Source organism: Falco biarmicus, chromosome 16 (assembly GCF_023638135.1).
Source record: "Falco biarmicus isolate bFalBia1 chromosome 16, bFalBia1.pri, whole genome shotgun sequence".
Lineage (NCBI taxonomy): Eukaryota > Metazoa > Chordata > Aves > Falconiformes > Falconidae > Falco > Falco biarmicus.
In genome coordinates, this window is record NC_079303.1 from 4,746,373 (window position 1) to 4,765,687 (window position 19,315).

General features: G+C 54.0%; 2 protein-coding genes across 2 annotated transcripts in view; one reads left to right on the plus strand and one right to left on the minus strand.

Moving 5' to 3' along the window:
- BLACAT1 (BLACAT1 overlapping LEMD1 locus) overlaps positions 1 to 1,288 on the minus strand; it is a 35,798-nt gene extending 34,510 nt beyond the window's left edge. The window contains exon 1 of the mRNA XM_056362070.1: positions 1,185 to 1,288. The gene's annotated coding sequence lies outside the window, so the exon portion shown is untranslated. The remainder of the gene's footprint in view (positions 1 to 1,184) is intronic.
- Positions 1,289 to 15,034: 13,746 nt separating this feature from the next.
- Positions 15,035 to 19,315, plus strand: part of CDK18 (cyclin dependent kinase 18) — a 39,954-nt gene continuing 35,673 nt past the window's right edge. The window contains exon 1 of the mRNA XM_056361921.1: positions 15,035 to 15,462. The gene's annotated coding sequence lies outside the window, so the exon portion shown is untranslated. The remainder of the gene's footprint in view (positions 15,463 to 19,315) is intronic.

Sequence of the window (19,315 nt, forward strand, 5' to 3'; positions counted from 1 at the left end):
TGCCCCGTGCCCGTCCCCAGGATGGAGCAGACCAAAGCTGAGTTCAGCAAACACACGTGTCAGCTGCTGTCTTAAGACTGCAAAAGTTCTTCCAAGCTACCCAGGAGGCAGGCAGATCCTACTAGCCCAGGTTGGGGGATCCCCAGACACCCCCCCCCCCCTTTTTTTAATTCTCTTTGATGTGCCTGAGAAAACACCTCTGTGTTTATAAAACGTGAGACCAAATTACACAGAAATCCTGGGGGCAGCAAGCCCTGAACACCACCCACATGGCAATGGGAAAGAAGTCACTTTCTTCTACTGCCAGACAAGGGATTTTGCCACACTGGTGTCACCCTCTGCTTCCCTAGAGAGATGCCACCCAGACATTTGCCAGGGACCCTTCGGCTGCAGTAGCCAAGCAGCAGGTCGGATACCCTCCCCACCAAAAGGAGAGGGTCTCCCCCGACACTGCAAACAGCAGCCCTGGCTTGCATGACCAGCACTAGTGCATCCAAGAGGCATCCTTCAGTCAGGCCTCCTGTCCCCCCCTCTCCCCAAACCAGTGCCTGTTCAGGGCAGGGGTCCTAGGTGAGATGAACGCAGCACTGGCTCAGGGTCCTCTTTGAGCATGAAGCCCCAGGAGGGGGGAGCCTCGCTCTGCCGATGTCCCTGCTTCACAGTCTGCCTGCCCCCCTTCCCTCCCTCTCCTGGGAGTGCTGGGCGCCCGACTCCTGTCAGGGGAAAGGCACCCGTTGGGGTGAGCCCCTGGTTTCACCCCAAGTGCCCACTGAGCAGGGCAGTGCCTGGCTCCCCAAGGACGGTTCTTACCAGCCAGCACCCCTGCTCAGCATCCCGCACCAGCCAGCGTGCCAGTGCCCATACCCGAACCCACGGGTACCACCCTGTCTCCTGCCGCTCTCCCCCCGTCTCGCTAGCCTCCGCGCCCGACTTCAGCACACATGGGAACACTAAGACACCCAATATTAAGGTACCCAGATGGAGAGACTGCAGCAAAGTGTTTTGTGCTGGGAGGGATGGGGAGAGGATGCAGGGGGAGGGGAGGTGGTGGTGGTGGGAAGGGGGGATGAATCATTTCGAGGGAGCCAGATTTCCATATTCCCCCTGCTGGAAAATTAAAGTCTGCTCTGAGTTTGCATCCCAAATGTGATTGCTTTCGGATCCCTGCCTTGGAAGGCACGTACCTCTCTCAGCAGCCGGCCCTGCCAGGATCAGTGTCCATGCTGTCTACCTGTCAGCAGGCTCTCTTCCTTCTGTTCACGCTGAGCATCATATTTTCTTTGAACACCGAGGTAGTTAAAAGCTGCAACTTAAGGACTCGAGAGGGGGGTGGAGGTGGACAGACTCACTGAGCATGAAAAGCAGCTATTGGCTCTGCCTCCCCGGCTGCTCTGCCACTGGGCTGGGCTGAACATGTGTCATCCTTCCCCTTGGTTCCCCTTATTTCCCCGTCACTGTCCTTCCCTCTCGGAAGGAGGCGAGTTATTGCCGGGTGATGGACCCCCCCGCAGCAGCGCACATCGCACCTGCCCCCTCGCAGGGCTGCTCGGGCAGATGCAAACGCTGCCCGAGACGCCCCGCTCCCTCCCCATGTCATGCAGCATATGGTGCGTGATTTTTAATTTCCTCGGGACAGCGGCTCGTATGGCGACTGGCAGGTTTCTCATCGAGCTTTAGCAGGCCTTTGATTAACCCCCGGTAGATCCTTATGTGCCAACTGTCCGTATGGGCTGAACAAAGCACTTCCCGATTCCACCGCTCCCTACTTCCTTCTCATTAACGGGGAGCTCTTCGTTTGAGCCCCCGCCGGGACAGCGAGATTGGTGTCCTGCCTTTAAAGCTGCCTCTCCCACATTACAGCAGGTGAGATCTCTTGCTGGGAAGAGGAGCCCGGCTAGACTCCTTTTGCAAACCCTGCCTACCTGTTACATGTCAGCCCTGTGCAGGATCGATCTTGCCAAATGAAATAGCTGAACGTTTATACCAGTGGCAATGCGAGAATCCGGCTTTTCTGCAGGGCTGCTCTCTCAGGCTCTCTGCAAACACAGGTGGAGTTGCTCAGTTCTGCTCGGGTCCTGCTGGGAAAGCTTCCTCTGCAACCACAGCCGCTTCTTTTGCAAAATTTGAGGTCCTTAATAACACAAGAAATTAGTCCACCCCTTCAACAAATCCCTGCGTGATTGCAAGGAGCTGCGCTGTGTCTCTTGGGTAACAGGCACCATTTCCAACAACATATATTGTGCTTGCAGATCAGCCGCAGGTTTGTTCACTCTTATGCATTAATTACTGATTCCTCATGGGAATAGCTTTCACTCTGCAGACTGTTCAAACTGAGATTGGGTCAGGGTTTGTGTGTTCGAGCACAAATGGGCAACGAGCAGCCTGGCTGTCTCTTCTTCTGAAAGGTTTCTAGTATGTGCAGCTCTGGCTGTGACAGCAGGAACGTCACTGTTTTAACTCCATCTCGTATCAACAAGGCCCAACTGCTTCTGTGTGTGGTCCTCGGTGCAGAGACAGCGCAGAGAGCAGGGAGCCCCTTGCCTGGTGGGTTCTGGTTGATGAATGATTGTGGAGAAGCAGCTGCTGCCTCGGTGAGGATGCGTGCGCGCTTCCCACCTCTAATCCAGCTCTGCCGTCTCGCTGCAGCATCGCCATGGCACTCTGGTCCTCTCACTGGCATTAGAAGGAACAATCACGTTGCATTTTGCACATAAGGAGCATGGCAAATGGATTTGCCATCTTCATGGACTTTGTTTTTTAACAAAAGCAAAAACTACTAAAAATGTAATCACTTTACGCTGCTGCTTTTACAAGACAAAGCCGAGTGTCCTAGCGAACACTCAATCATTCACCTTTGTTCAGGCAGAGAGGGGATCGTTAGGACAGCAGATGCCATCAGGGAAATCCTTCTATTTGCTTTGTTCTTCGATAGACCCCGAGGTTGCAAGAGCATCCCATTAGTTACATGGGAACTAAGGGCTTCAATATTTGTTTGAGGCACAGGATGAAAAATGTGGCAGCACCTCTGGACCTGGGATGCTGTTTTCTGGAGTGAAAGACCTTGGTGCCCTGGCTAGAGGCAAACCTCCAAGAACAGGTAAAGCCGCTGAGAAACAGGCATTTCTGATGCTGCTTGTGAGGGGAAAATGACATAAGCAAGGCACTTGTATGAGCAGTATGGTGAGTTCCTGCAAAACCGCGGTGTAAATACGGTCAGACTGTTTGCTGCTGGACAGGCACACTCAAGCAATGCATCCCTCCCTGGGGGAGTTTTACAGCCTTCAAGCTACGGGAGAGCTGTAGCTCAGCTGTAGTTAACGTTGAGAAAACGGTAAAAGAGTGGTTACATCCTCTAAAATACACGTCTTGTGCTGGATTTCAATAGCATTTGCTGAGCTCCACAGAAGGCAGAAACGTGGGATAGTTGTCCATCCTTGGGGATATTTCAGAGAGATACAGCTGCTCTAAACCACAGTGTTCTTACAAAAGCCCACCTGGTTCCTGTAGCAGCGTGGGGAGGAAAGTGCTGCCAGTTTTTAAGTGTTTTTCCAAAATCTACCCGCTAGCGGGCAGCAGGGCGAGAGGCTGTTTATGGGAGAAATGAGATGTCACCTGAGAACTGCAAGAGAGGGATCGTTTGTCTTAAAAACATTTAATGTGATGTGCAACAGTTGTGGCCCAGAAGAAAACTGCAGATGCTTCATCCTGATCCTGTGCAATAACCAGCTGAAACCTCTATCCCAGCAGGAAACCTGTGTGCGAGCTGATGGTTTTCTCCTGCAGCCTTAAAGCCCAGGTAGCTCCCACAGTGGAGCAGAAGTGACTTGCCCAGTATTTCAGTTGGTGTTTGTGGCAGAAGTGGGATGCGGTGTGATCCCCCCTCCCCGCAGCGTTTCCCACAGGGCAGGAAAGGTTGCAAGGTGAAGCCCCAAATGTCGCCAGGTGCCCGGCGCTTACCGCTGTGTGCTCACAGCTTTTCCACCGCTTCCTCATGCCACCGGCTCGTGCAGGCAGATTTTGGAGGGGAACCAGGAGCAGCGATGCTGCCCCCAGACAGGTTCAGCAGCTCTGCCACCCCAGGCTGAGTTTTTGCATGCCCCTGTGTGCCTGCATGTGTGCACACACGGGCTCCACCACCCCAGGCTGAGCTTTTACACGCCCTTGTGTGCCTGCATGTGTGCGCACACGGGCTGGAAGGACGTTGGTTTAACAGACCATGGGGCTGCTTTAACTCCTCCTCAGCCCTGCAGCAGCAGGACAGCCCTAGAGAAGTCTGTGCTTATCCTATGGGATACTCCAGTGCTTGCTGCTGCCCTGGGAAGCCCGGGCTCCGCTGCCTGGTGCGTGCATCGCTGACAGGGTGGTCTGCGCTGCCAGCAGCACCCAGGCAGCGCCAGGGCTCAGCAGAGGCAGTGGGTACCCCAGTTCAGCCTGGCTGAAGGCAGCTGAGCAGAAAGAGTGGCATGGCCTTGTTTCTGTGCCTGTCTCAGCTGGGTTGCATGGGTGCAGCCTGGCATTTCCCAGCCAGTCGTTTCTCCAGAGGACCACGAGGTGGAAGCATTTTCCAAAAACTCCTGTGATGGACCCCAAAGCACGGGCACGACCTGCCTCTAGTGTGAGCAGGGGGGACAGGACCGCCAAGTTGCTGCGGGGTGGCTGCAGCCTGGAGAAAAGAGCTGAGAAGGGATCCAGTAGGAGCACAGGTCACAGGGGTAAAAGACCCTTCTCCAGGAAAAGGCTCCTGCAATTATCCGTGATGTTAGTTGCCCACTACCCAGGGAAAAATGTCTTGTATTCAGCACCTCAGAGACAGAAACGCAGGAGCACACACTGCACAGGGCCGTGCACCATGCTCTGGACCCCCCATGCCTGCTCCATGCAGATGGCCCGCCCAGTAGTTATTTGTGTGTAACTCCTGGACCCCAGGTGCTGAGCCCAGACATCCTGGAGAGATGACTGCGTTCCTCTTTTTCCTCCTCTAAACAGAACTCTTGGACACCTGGGTTTGCGGCAGCTCAGTGCAGCCCACTCCCCTTTCCCGAGAGGGCCAACGTTGGTATCCAGATGCCTCCCCACACACCACGTCCTGCTGCTCAGAGCCAAAAAGTCCAACCAGTGGCCCCGAGGCTGCGAGCCCAGCAGGACCTGCCTCTGCCTGCCTGGGAGGACCAGTGCTTCCCTGTGGGCTCGGCAGTGGCCAGGTAACACAGCCAGGAGCAGCGCTAACCACTTGGCATGGCATGGCGCTCAGCCCTTGTTCCTCATGCTTGACTGGGGCTCGGGGTGCTGAGTCACGGCCGATCAGCTGTGCCTTATCTAGCCGGGTGAGCAGACAGCTGCTCGGTCCGCTCAGCCCTCCCAGCCGGGCAGGAATCACTGGCATGCGGCTGAATGCCAGGCACCAGCCTGCTGGAAGGTTGTCTCAGCCCATGGGAGATGCCGGCTGGTGCTTCCCAGCCAAGAGAGCTCAGCCCCTGTCAGCCAGGCTCCAGCACAAAGCGGGCTGGGGACAGAGCCCCATAAATACCATTCCTTACCACCATCCCTACCACCATCAGCCTATCAATGGTACTGCGCTCATTTCCCTGAAATATTTTATAAGTGAGGCACGGAGAGGAAAAAGGACTTGACAGCAGTGAAACGTCACCCAGGTTCACCTCTGCTGTGGAGAGCTCCTGTTCAGTGCTCCGCTCCACCACACCATCCTACCAACCTCGGGCAAGTCCCTTCACCTCTTCACCAGTCGGACATTTCCTTGATAGCTGTGGAGGGGTTAAATATGATGAAATCCAGGGAGGAGATCGTATCTAGAGCCAGCTAAATGGGTACTGCACTCCTTTTACAGATGATCCCACAGTCAGGAGGTGCTTGGCTTCCAGATGTTTGGGGCAGGGGGAGGAGGAGGTTACAGCAGCACCAACTTCTAGGCAGGACCCACATTCCTTGGCTGGCTCCGCTCCACCCCCAGCTCCAGAGCAGAGAAGTAGTTTGGTCCAGCATCCCTGTATGTGACAGAATAAATGTGCAGAGTCCAGCTCAGTATGTAAAAATGCCTTGACGTTTAGCCTTCCCCTGTGTTTGTTTACTAAGTAAACAGCTAAAAATAAGTTGGTTATACCCAAGGGGCTTTTGAGTGGCACTAAACCAAGAGACTGAAGGCTGTATGCTGGGTAACAGAACTGGTATTTTGCTCTCACTCTCAGTTCTACATCAAAGTAGTTTTATGGACTTTATTCCTGACTTGACTCAGCATGAGCACAGGGAGGATCAGCCTCATCATCTGCAAATGCAGATCTCTTCTGTGGTGCTAATTGATTTAATCTGTGAGAAAACAAGAGCGCAGATTTATCCAGAACAGTCCTGCCTTAAACCTGTATTTTGCTTTTTTTTTTTTTTTTTTTTTTTTTCCCCTGGACGTGCCTTACGTAGTCAAAAGTAGTGGCACCAGTGGCTGGCCTACAGGAATGCCTGTGCTGGCAGATGGTGGGTGGGTGCTGGACCTCCCCAGGGCATGGCACGGGGGAGGAGAGCGGCAAAGCACAGCACTGGGGTTACTGTGATTTCTGAAACCTCTTGAGGGCTGTGCTGCCAGTGCACCCTTACAAGGTCATGCATGTACCATCCCACCCAGCACTTCAGCCCGCTCCGCCTGGCAGAGGAGATGTCGAGCCCTTTGAAGTCCTGCTGTGAGGCCTCTTAGATGCTGCTGGAGCCTGGGGAGAGGTGGGCTCTCTGCCTGTATGGAGGGGCTTTAGATGGCCAAGTGCAGCCTCCAGCCCTAGGGCATCCTGCTCTGGTTCAGAGCGTTTAGGTTGTATGAAGCACCATGACTAGATTGAGCCTCCAGAGTCCCTTTTCTGAGCTTCAGGATTTGGAAAGGCTTCTGGTCAAGTTATATGGTACGCAAGGATGGTACACGATGGAACGACCCCGTGCTTTTCCCCAGAGCTAGGAACGACTGCAAAGACAGTGTTTCCCTACAGCTATAGGCAGAGCATCAACAGTGCTGGGAGCCCTTTGGTGATGCTGTGGACCGGGATGCTGAGGTGAGGAGCCCTGGCTCCCAGTCTGCTGTGGAGACACCGGGGATTTCGCTACACTGTGGAGGCTCAGCGCTCAGAAAACTAGACCAACCGAGGGCAAGATCAGGCCAAGACCAGTAGAGTGTGCTGGGCTGTGACCACCCCATCCACAGAGCACTCAGCACCTGTCAGAATGGATTTTGAGCCTCTTCCAGCCAGAAGTCAGCAAGAAAGTTTCTCCGCAGCATGTCAGGGAAGACAATTTCAGGCTGTGTTTATAGCACAGGTGTGCAGCATGCGAGCAGAAGAGGGAACTCAACATGCCATTAGAGACGTATCGGCTGGGGAATTACAGTGCTAATAAAATAATAGGTGTATTCAGCTAGGAAGAGGCTTGTGCTGTAGATTCTCCCCAGAGACTGCTGGTGGTTTTCTCCTGGGCAGATGCCTTCAGCACCAGTTAAAGCACGTTCTGGGCCACCCCCTGAAAGCCCTTCCCCAGTGGGGGAAAGCAGCCCATCTCCCCTCCCCTGCACAGCCTGGAGCAGGACCTGTGCTGTGCCTGCACAGTGCTGTATGCTGTCCCTGGGATGCCTGGGGTTTTCCCTGGGGTGCAGGCTGTCCTGCAAGGCTTTGCCACTGAGTCTTACCTCCAAAAATTTCTCTCTGCCCATCACAACCTTTGCTGCTGATGCATGTATGTTTGCTAGCTGGGAAGGAGGGGACAAGGTCCTTGTCTGCCCTGCCTGTGCCAGCCAGTTTTGTTTTTGCCCAGGGGAGAAGCAGCACAGAGCAGCATGCAAATGTTTATTGTGGAGGCAGACGACTGGAGCAGTGTTGTATTCGAGTGCACGTTTCCATAAAGCCTGCTGGGATGAAGACAGGAGCTGACACTGAGGCGCACGGACTTGCAGGAGCTCGCACAGCCCCTCAGGGGCGGCAGGGAAGAGGGAGCGAGCCCAGGGGTCCTGTGGTGCCACTGCTGCCTCGTCACTGACCACGCTGTGGTTCACACCCTGTGCCCGCGGTGTTGGTGGGTGCCCTTCCAGCAGCCCCCAGCCCAGAGCTGGGAGAATTTTGGGGATGCTGTTGCTGCAGCACCCTGCCCCGGCAGCTCCCCCTCTGATCATGGGAGTTGTCATCCTCCTGACCTGCCCAAGAGGAAGGACTTGCACACAGCAAGTGGCAGCTGTGTATGAGATTTTCCTCTTTTTAGCTAACTCTGCTGCCATCTGCTCCAATTCCCTAATTATAACAGCAGAGGTGGGGGATGTCAGACTGGTTAGCAGGCGGTGTGGGGTGAACATCAGCTCCAGCAGCCTCGATAGATCCATGTGGGCCGGAGAGGCTCCCAGACACCGCAAGCTTGGCTGGCACAAGTGCTGGCATATGCATGAAGGTGGGACTGCGCCCACTCCACTCCCAGCTAAGCCAAGTATCTTTCTTGGGCATATCCCCACCATTCCTGCCCTCTCAGGGATGCTTTGCCCTGTGCTCCACCGTGCATGTGTCTGCCACTGCAGTTCAAGCCCTTTCTTGGCTCTCTTTTTTGGAAATGTTCTCGCATTTATCATCCCTCTAATGCCTGCTGAAGTTTCTGCCTGCATCAGTGTTTTGGGAAGCCAAAGCTGGGTTGGATTCCTCATTTGGGCTGAAAATAGCTAACAGACTGTGAGGCAAGCAGCAAATCCTGGCTTAGCATCCTGACGCTGTCATAGCCAGCAGTGAGGAAGTCCCTTTCTGGTGCCACCCAAGCTGTTCCTGCTGAATAGTGCCAGCCCGCTGCCACGGCTCCTCCCTTTCCATCCATCCATCCATGTGGCCAAAGGCTCAGAAGAGTCCTTATCCTCCAGCCAGACCTCCTGCACTGCCTAGGCCAAAGGATTGCATCCTGCTAATAGGGGTCTTACTGGTTTGGGCTGGAAAACCATGTCTGATGCTCTGTTCTTCATCACAGGGTATTTCTTGTATGGCGGGTCTCAGTCCGAGCAGGGACTCCCACTTTCTGTCAGCAGGAAAGCACCAGACACTTTGCTGGTGTTCCTGGTGTAGGCTGGCAAAGAGAAGAGTCTGGTGTGTTACGTTTGCCTGGGCACATTCTCCTACAGTACTTTAACCCTGATGCTCCTTGCTCCCAAGAGGAAGCAGAGATTTAAGCCCTTGGTGCACTTACTCACCTCTTTCCAGTGGAGAGGACTGACTGTTCAGCCTACAGCTCACCCCGTGAACTGCCTTGGAAAGGGGAAGCTTGTCAGTGAGTCACTCAGAGACAGATGGATTGTTCTCTGAAAAAATAACTTATCTCATCCCCACACTTGCTTCACACAGGGTGATGAGGGACAAGGTCCGCTCACAGGAGCAAACTCCTTTGGGGACGGCGTTCTGTTACTTTTGAACTGCAGCGCCGGCGCCTGGGCTCCTCTCGGCAGAGCTGATGTGCTTTAACCCCTGTGAGGCAACTGCTGAACCCAGCTGGAAACCTTCAAGCGGAGCAATCTTGCTCAGTTTCTCCAGGTCCCATGGCGGCATGAAGATCACTGTTGTTAGGGGGTGTCAGCCCTGGTTCTGCGTGCCAGCCTCACCTTTGCGTTGAGGCTTCCTCTCTCTGCTGTGTAACAGAGAGGAGGGTGCACACAGCCGTGAGTGAAATGCCAAAAACAAAGGCCAAACTCACCTTCCAGTGATACCACTGGCAGGGCAATGGATGCTTTTGTTCCAGAGCTGCTTGCCAGGGGAGAAGTTTTGGTATCCGTCGTATTTCATGCATTTTTCTGCTTTGCCCATTGTGCTGCTAGAGTTTTGTACGCTTATAGTAGAATTGTGGAGGAAATACTTTGTGTATAATCCTTAATTTTTTATAATTTGGCAGCTCCTGGTTGCTAAGTGCATGAATCTCTGGTGTGGATTGGTGGATATGTTGTTATGGCGATGCTCCATGGGCAAAATTGAGAGGAGATGCTGCTGGATTCAGCGGTTTGCAATTGGCCTGATGGTTGCCATGGTCAGCCATGCTTTGGCCAACTGTACGCTGTGGATGGTGACTTTATTTTGTCGTGCAGCATGATGGCTTATACAGTGATTTACACTGAGTTTAGTTTCAGGGTGGTTGGTGTTCACAGAGAGTCAATTCTTGTGTGGGACAAGAGTAGACTGCATGTCATCGGGGCTCGGTTATATATGTTGTTGGAGGTTTGCAGTGAGACTTTGAGGAACTCTCTCAGCTCTGGGAACAAGCACTTGTCTGCATCAGCAAGGATATCTGAACTTGCCTCCATTTCTCCTGCTCTTCAGTTCACCGGCCAGTAAAACAGGAATAATTATATTCCTGTTGTCTTGCCCATTTACATTTTTGGAGTCAGTGGAGTTGTAGGCGCCCACCAGAGATGTAACTTGAGGGGAGGGGGTTATTAAATGAGGGTGATCTACAGCTATTGCATCCCTTGTTTGCACCGTGCACAGGCACAGGCACACACTGAGCCTTGTGATGCAGCAGCAGCCACCCTCCCAGTAACAGCAGTGGGTGCATTTGGCCTCTCCAGCACTCTCCGGGAGCACTCCTGACACACCAGGCTGGGCAGTTAAGCACGGGGCCCATTTGCCAGTTTTCCTTGACTTAGCAGCCAGCCTTTTCACTAAAGCGCTCGGACTGTTGCTGAAATGCAGCGCTGGTCTCCGGGCAATGATTTCCACATGCCTGCATGTGCACAAGGGAGAACGGTCCATGAGCTTGGGAGGCATTGAACAAATTTTCTTTCCATGACTCGGTGCCTGCATTACTATTGAATGTCAGGGCAGTGGGGAAGGGAACTGCTGCCTGGATGCAGTGACTGTAAAATATTCCCTGCAGACCTACACAGAGCCGCTTGCCTTAGAGCAGCACACATGCATGTCCATGTGAGTTTAATAGTGGAGAAAACGTGCCTGCGAGCTGCTGGGGATCTGGAGGGATCTGCAACTCAGGCGCTGCTCTGTGTGGCAGGGGAATGCAGGCAGAGGAGCTGCAGGAAGAAAACAGGTGAACCCCCCCTGGAGCTGACCTGCGTTTCCTTAAGAAGTGAAGCACATTCGCGTTGCTGCTGTTTCTCTAATGCCCCAGTCTCAGCTGTCAGGTTTAATATACTTCCTACATTTACTGGGATTGCCAGGACTCTTATGTGTGAGCGCTGGGTGCAGACTGGAGCCCCGGATCTCTCTCTAGGGAGACAGAGATGCCTATGGGGTCGACAGACCAGTGTTCAGAGGTCCGTACCTTTCTTAGCTGGCTCTTCCTGGGCTTGGCTCTTCATTGCATTTTGACATCTTTGTCCCATTCAGCTCCCTGCTAAGCACATCCACATGACTCCCACTTCAGTTTTAACTCCAGTCAAAGGATTTCATTTAGAGACTGCCATCACCTCTGCTCAGCTTTTTGCTCTTAAGACTAAACACCTGAGCTGCCTTGGTTTCCTCCTAAGGCCGGTCTGCCAGCCCTCTGCTTGTCCCCCACAAGCTCTGGGCACTCTCCCTCCTCTCCCCATAAGCAGGTGCCGAACTGGATGGAGTGTCCCCGCTGGGGCCTCACCATGTGAGGGAAGAGATGGAGGATTTAATGTGTCTGGCCAGGAGCCACGCCGGGAGCATGCCTGGGGCAGGGCGCAGTTTTACAAGACAGGCACTGCCTGGGCTCTAGCTCCGTGTCAGCCCATACGGTGCTCCCGTAGCCCTCTTCTCAGGCAGGTTTGCACAGGGACAAGGGGTGCACAGTGGAGTCTCGCACCCTGCATTTGCCCGTGCATGGGCTGTGGGGCTGGAACTGCTGCCCCCATTGCCCCGAGGCTGTGCTGACTTCTCGGCATCCCTGGTCCCTCTCTTACACCTCTGCAGTGGTGTTTGCTGACAAGGAAGGTTCTGGAGAGGAGCAGCCCAAGCAAACCCCTTGGGTCTGTGATTAAAATGCTGCTCAGGATGCTGCAGCCTTCCCTGCTGCTCCTGAAAATCATTCCAGCCTGCATGCCACTTGCAGCCTGTGAAACAGAGGTACCGTTCTTGCCTTGCTTAGCAAAGGAGCCCAGCTCAGCAGCTCTGGCTGCTCTCTCTCTGGGGGTAGCTTTTCAGGAGGGGTGAAGAGGGTGAGTGATCTCCTGGTGTACAGCAGAAGCAGGATTGCTTCTACCTGGAGGAAGTCCTAGGACTGTGCCGACGGCATGAACAGCTCAGAGCCATCAGCGCGGGTTATACACATGGCAGCCCTGCTCGGCCGCAGCACCGCGCCAGCTGTGCCCCTCTGGATGGAGACAGACGTGAGCGTGCCTGACTCTGCTGGCTGCAGCCTTCTCTCCTTCACACCTCCCCCTTCCTTCCTCTCTCCAGCCAAATGCACAGCTGGGCTGAGGTGCTGTTTGCAGGAAGGTGACAGCAGACGGGCCCCGGGGTGAGGAAGCACAGCCTGTGTATCTTCAAAAGATGCAATTTATATCAAAGGGGAGAGCAACTGTGGGCTGCAGCCCAGCACGCCCCTGGCAAGGGGACCAGGCCAGGGACACACTAGGAATTGCACAACTGGAGTAGTAGGAGGAGAAGGATTTGTTGAACAAAGTCTCCCCCACCATGAGCTGAGGTGATCACAACAATGGACTTACACAAAGTCTTGTAGCTTCCCAGCCAGACCCATTTTTTTAATGAAATACTCCTAACTACAATGAGCCCATTTTCACACCTGATTTCCCCTGGAACTCCATGAGGCTATGTGATTTCACTGTGACAATACAAAAGCGAAAAAGCAACCCCAGAACCCAAAGTAATTTTAGAACAAATTCACAAAAACCAAGCATGCCTGCCTCTTGCTCATCCATTAAGTTGGCATGTTTGAAAAACACCCTGCAGGCACTGCCTTGCAAACGCACTGCTCGGTATTGCAGAGGCATCCGTTGGTGGGTGCCAAGTTCAACAGCGGCGACCTCAGCCCATGTTGCCCTTCACAGAGCACACATTAAGGGACAGTTTGCTTTGGGCTATTATTGGTGGAACGGACCCAGCCCCGCTACACAGTGTAGAGTCTCATTAGCACCACATCAGTCTGCCAGGGAGATGTACTGCGTTCTTGTCCCACGTGCTGGTGAACATCCACCACACCATAATGCAGCTCCCCTCCCATCCAGTCTTTGAACATGCATGTCTAGGAATCCCTGCTGGCTGCAGCAGCTGGGTGCTTTCCCTCTCCACATCCTCCTCCCAAAGCCATCCCTGTCACGCTTACAGCAATCCCTTCCTCAGCATGTTGATTATTGTAATTTATGTTTATGAGGAATGTTATGCGCCAATAAGCAGCCTGTCTGACGCTGCCACCGAGCTAATGTCTCCGTCCACTAATTGCTTGTAACGTTCTTTTCCCTCGCACCTCGCTTTCTTTTAGAGCTGGTTTGTCTGTCCGTCTCCAGTTTGGGGGCTTCCTCTCCTTAATTAGCCAGAGCTTTTGCTGGGGATCTTTTTTTTTCTGTCTTAAGATGGACTTGCAGTGCCAGGTGGTCTCATGGCTGTGGTATGGAGCATGTGGCAGCAGTTGTTATGCCAAGGGCTGCACTGGGCTGGGAATGGCACAGAAGTGTTTGAGACATCTCCCCCTCCGGAGATATCCCCCCTTTAAATAGAGGAGACGGGTGAGCGTGGAAGTCAGAGGCATGCCAGCGCCTGGCTGGACTGCTGGGCTGCAGGAAACGTTCCAGTTTCTGCAGCCAGTGGCATCAAGGGAGCGTGATGGCTATCGTCACATGGAGCTGCCGCTGACTTTGCAGCCCACATGACCAGGTACTCATTGACCAGGGGTTAGGGGAGGGCAGTCGTTCACGTGAGCCAAGAGCCAGCCTGCGCATCGTGCCTCTGGGTCCTATCCTTTGCTGCTCCTCCCTGAGCCCTGCAGAGCAAAGGATGCGAATCTCCATGATGCAGGTGGGAAACAAGCTGCTCGGGGCAGCAAGAAACAAGCTGCTTGCCCTGTGTCACATCAGTCATCGCACCCCAACCGGGGCAACGTGCCTCAAGCTTGAACTCCGCATCTGCTTCTGGAGGGGCAGTTCCAGTTCCCAGCCTGTGGTTCAGCCCTGGGTGCTCAGATGACTCTGAGCTCCTGTGCTCACTAAACAAACTGATGGAAGTGCTGGCGTCGAATGTTTTACCCCACTCACAGAGCAGACAAGCATTACTAAGGGCTTCAGGTCTCAGCAGGGTGTTGCCATGGGGCAGGCTAAAGTGAACAAACAAAATGGATCCTGGTAAAACATCCCTTTCCTCCATGGGGGCTCAGCTTTTACACTTCTGCAATGCCATCTGTGAACCTCTTCCCTGTTCCTTGAAGCGTCTCCCAGCAAGCTCGATGGTTCTAATATAAGATATGAGAGTCAGCAAGTCCCCCGAAACTCCCACATTGAAAAAGGAAAAGGGAAAAGGGAGTGCTGTCAGCAGCAGAACTCGGGAGGCCTGAATGTGTATGTTCTGGACAGTCTTCTTTGTGGAATCTCAGGTATCTGGAAAGGAGAAGATCCTGTATGCTTCCCTGCGATAGGATTTTCCCCCAGAGAGCTTGCACCCCCTTTCCTCCTTCTCACCAGCTCTGCTGCATCCTCTGGGTTCACGCTCTCCGTACTCTGTGTAGATGGATGTTGTTCCTTCCCTGGCCAGGTCTCCTGCTGGCCTCCCTCTGCCTTCCCCCGCCACTTAAACCTCCCACACATCCCCCAGATTTAGGCATAATACCCGCTAATTGCAAAACCTCTACTGACAGGAGGGATGCTCTGTAGAGGGAAGACAAGGATTAATATAGCTGGGGATATAAGAAATTAATTAGTTTCAGACAGACAATGTTGGCACCTCCAGTCAGCCTGATTTATTTCCACGGCTGGTCTATTTTTGGCAAACTGAGAATGTTTGGCTAAATATAAGAAGAGAAATAGCTGGAACGGGTGGCAAAGCTGCTGCTAAATACATAACGCCACCGGGGTGACGGAGGCTGAAATTCCCGAGGCGTTCGGGTCCCGGGCGCGCCCCCGGTCCCACGAGAGCCCGCAGGACAGCGGGAAGCGCCGCGGGGGGCACGGGGCGCCGGGGCGGGATCCGTGCGGGGGGTGCGCGCCCCCCGCCCGCAGCGCCCCCCGCCCGCAGCCCCCGCCGCGCTCCCGGCCGTCCCGGCGCGGCCCCGCCGGGGCTCCTTATCCCGGGGCTGCGGCGGGGAGGAGCCAGCGCCGCACCGAGCGGAGCGCCGGCACCGCGCCGGGTCCCGCACCGCGCCCGCACCGCTCCAGCCCCTTCCGGCGGCAGCACCGGCCCCGCTTCTCCCCCGGCAGCGGCAGCGGCGCCGCGCCCGCCCCGTGCCCGGTGCGGCCCCGCAGCACCGCCCCTGCCCTGCCCGGGACCCGGCGTGGCGGCGGCAGGAAGGAGGAAGGAGGGAGAGCGACCTGCGCGGCGGCCGGTGAGTGCGGGCTGCGCACCGCGGCGGGCCGGGACCCCCGCCGGGACCCCCGCCGCCTTTGGGACGCTTTGGGCAGGAGTGCCCGGGGAGGGGATGGCTGAAGTTGGGCGGGCGGCGAGGGAGGGCTCAGCTCTGCGCCAAGCACAGCGAGAAATAATACCTGCCTGCGCCCCGGCGGAGGAGATCCCTGCGCCTGCTTTGCTCCTAAACGTAGTTCAGGGAGCCCTGGGCAGTCCTTCGCTCGCTGCTGACTTCTCCAGCACCAGACACCCCGGCATGGTCTCCCTGTGAAGGACCTGCAGGGGGTCTTCTGTCTGCAGTGTGAAAGTTGGGGGGCTTGCAGGGGGGCTGACACGCGGGGTCGGTCTGTCTGGGGGGTTTCCCCTGCTCAGGCTGGAGTCCTGCTGCTGGATGGCCGGCAGCATGGCATTCTCCTTGCGCTGCGTTTTTTTGCAGCTGGCTGTATCAGCTGCATCTCTCCCAACACGCCTGTTGCTCCGACAGTTTCCCAGGGGCGTGAAGAACTCACCCCAGAGAACACCTGTCCTGGCAGGGAGCTCCCCAGGCCGCCCGCGGAGAGCTGCTCTCCCTGCCGCCCCAGCACTAGCTCCTGCCCAGCCGGGCTTTAATAACTTGGCTCTTCTCTCCATGAAAACAAACCGGGATGAGCATGCTGGCTGGTGGGCACAATGGTGGCATTAGCTGTGAAAAGAAGAAAAGCATCAGGGTCAGGCCTGGGGCTGCTGGCGTTGGGTTTTTTAGTGCTCAGCATCAAGCGAATGAGTGGTGCGATGTGTGCGTGCTGAGGATCGGAGAAGGCGCCTGGAGGGGAAGCGCTTTGCTCAGGCGGCAGGCAGAAAGTTAGTGCCTCTGGATGAGATCTGTGAAAGGGCAAGTGCCTTCGGACAGGACCTTCTTCCTGCAAGGAAACAGGATTAATTTCCTCCTCAGTGGTAATGGGGCAGCGTGTAGATCTGCAACATGTGCTAACACACAGAGCTGAAATGTGGTGAACGCAAGCAGAGTCTTGTTTTCCAGCCTCACGAGGCATTGACAGGGCATCTGGGTCACCCCGTCTGTGGAGAGGTCACGAAAACCAGTTCCCACGATCCTGAAAAGATTCCCTTTATGCAGGCACCAGCCCATTAGATAATTGGTCAGTTGGTGTCAGCGGGAACACATCAGTGGTGGCGCGCTGAGATCCCAAATTGCTTTTGTAGTCGAGAGCATCCTCTCCTCCCTGGAGAAGGTACAAGTACGTCGATGGGATGTGACGTGATGTGTCCAAGAGCCTGACGTAAAGAAGGAGCAGAGGCAGGAACAGAAGGGAGGGCACCTGGTTCACCAGCTGGCACCTTGCCCGTGAAACTTCATCTCTGTGTGTATATCTGAGGCATTCCACTCGCTGTTTACTGGTTTTCAGACTCTCTTTGTCATGTCAGGGGACTTCTGTGCAAGTTTCGGTGCCCGTTCTCTGGGTGGGACCACTTTGGACGATAGATTTCATAAATTTGTTTCCAAGGGCCCAGACTTATTCACTAATGCAGGAACGTATTGGGACCTTGTCCAGATGAGGGCAATTAGTAAATGACCAGTGGAACAACCTCTCCAGCAATGGCTGGGAGTTCCTCCTGTCTTATCCTGCTTGGAAAAGAGAGGAAATTTTGTAACTCAAGAGCAGGACTCTCGAGATCTGACCCTGTCCCTGGCCTTGCTATGGATTCTGTCTGACCTTGGACATGCCACCGTATCCCCATGTCTGAGTTCCCCCATCTGTTAACACTTGACCTTGCTTTGTTCTCTGAGATTTGCTCCCTGAGATCTATAGAGCTTTGGGATGCTGGCAGAGATAGGCGTGGAAGCACGAAAATCCTTGTCTCAATGCTGTGAGGGCCCCTTTCACTAAACAAGCAGTCTTTGTGGTCCCCTGAATGGACCCTTCAGACAGGCTTCACTGGCAAGCGAGTGACAAAGAGCGAAGTGATGGTGTCACGTATTTGTATGTTACAGGTGACTGAAATGCAGCTGACATGCCCGGCTGCCTTTTACTGGCTTCCAAACTAGCTGCTTTAAATCTTTAGCTGCTGCCTTGCGTGTGCATTTATTGCCATTGTTGCCGTCTCGTTTATCACAGGCACGGGCTGGGGTTCAGCCCTGCTGTGCCAAGAGCACGGGGGCAGGAGGAGACCGTTTTTACCTTCTGCTGCTGGCACGGTAGCTAGGCAAGATAGATGAAGGCAGCTGCATTTTGCGTACGGGAAGGTGAAGAGACAAAATGGCTTTTTCAGGGTGCTACAGGGAGCCTGTAGCCTGTGGTCGCGCGGGGAGTTGAGTTTTGACCTCCCAAGTCCATGAGGATCCCTCAGTTCTCTCTGTCCTGCGCCCTGCCACTTGGTGAGACGGGAACCTGTATATATGCACTTTCCCTATGTCCTGTATGCATTAAAATATCCACATTGCAGTTTCCACTGGGACCATCCCCTTGGTCTGGCCTTGTGGAGAGAAATGAATGTTTGGTCAATCCTTGTAAACCCTGAGACATTCCTCTGGCTTCCATACAGACCTGAGGTTTGGGCCAGGAGGTCTGAGAATTTCCAGAAAATCTGGGACACATGTTTGGAGTCATGTCCAAATAGTAGTAAGAGTTTCCAGGAGAGTTTATATTCAATAAGAGCCTCCCAAACTCTCCGTCCATGCTCAGGGAAATTGAGGCAAACTTAAAGCAGTTTCTCCAGGCAACAGGACAGGGGGTCTTGACTCTGGGACCAGCTACAGAACTCAGAAAATATCCCAACCCAACCTGGCGTGAGTTCCGCTCTGCATAATTAGCGTACTGAAACCCTGAAAGCTCAGCTCTGCTCCATGACATGGCCTCAGTTTACATCTTTACAGGTAGAAAAACAATAGAAGGTCTCTATTTAAAAAAGGCCCTTCAACTGCTTTCAGCAAACTTTGTCCATGCAAAGGTTCAACCTGCTGGGTTTGCTTTTCTCTAAATTCACTTGCTTCTGCTGTTTGTAAAGGGAAAACTGATAGCAGAAGCAACCTGTTGATTAATGTAGATGCGAAAGCCCAGATTACAATCTGGTGAACAATTAACTTTGCAGAGTCGATCTGTAAGCAGAGGGAGCATCTTTTGCTCTCTCTTTACGTTTCTAATCAAGATTTCTTTTCAGGTAGCATTTTGCCTGCAGCCAGTGTTGCTCATCAGCTTGTTTGCTCATTGCTCACAATCTTAGCTTGTATCTTTGTCGAGGCAGCCTGGCTGGAAAAGAAGCTGGTGTGAAATTATTTTCAAGCCACAGAGCAGAACTAGCAAGGCTTGAGAGATGGCTGGGGTTCATCTGGGCTTCTGACACTGCTGCAATCTCTCATTTGTCTTGTTCTTTCTTTGCCTCCCTCCTTTCGTGCCTCTTATTCTTGCTGTATCTCCAATCACAACTTGAGATCTGTATTCTCTTGCCTTCTGGGTTTGCTTGCTGTTTTAGGAATGAGCTCCAAGCCACCACAATTAAGGCTAGATTTTTGCAGGCAGGCTAGGCACACCGCGTTCCCGCTGCAAAATATCCACATATATTCAGCACAGCGTGCCTGCCCACTGGGCTGATTTCTGTTGAAAATCTGACCATTTCTTTTCACACCTGAGCAGCAGCTGGGCTCTTGTTAAAATTCTCACTCGTGCTAAATCCATAATGCACCACAGTTTCGAGTGCAGGCAAGACCTGCGGGAATACAGCTTGTGAAGTGGAAGGATGCTCAAGGCTTTGGGGCACTTGCTTCAGAGAGTTGGATTCAGATGCCAGCACCAGCTCTTCTGGTTTTGCTTGTGGCTTTTCTGCGCTCCTGTCTTACG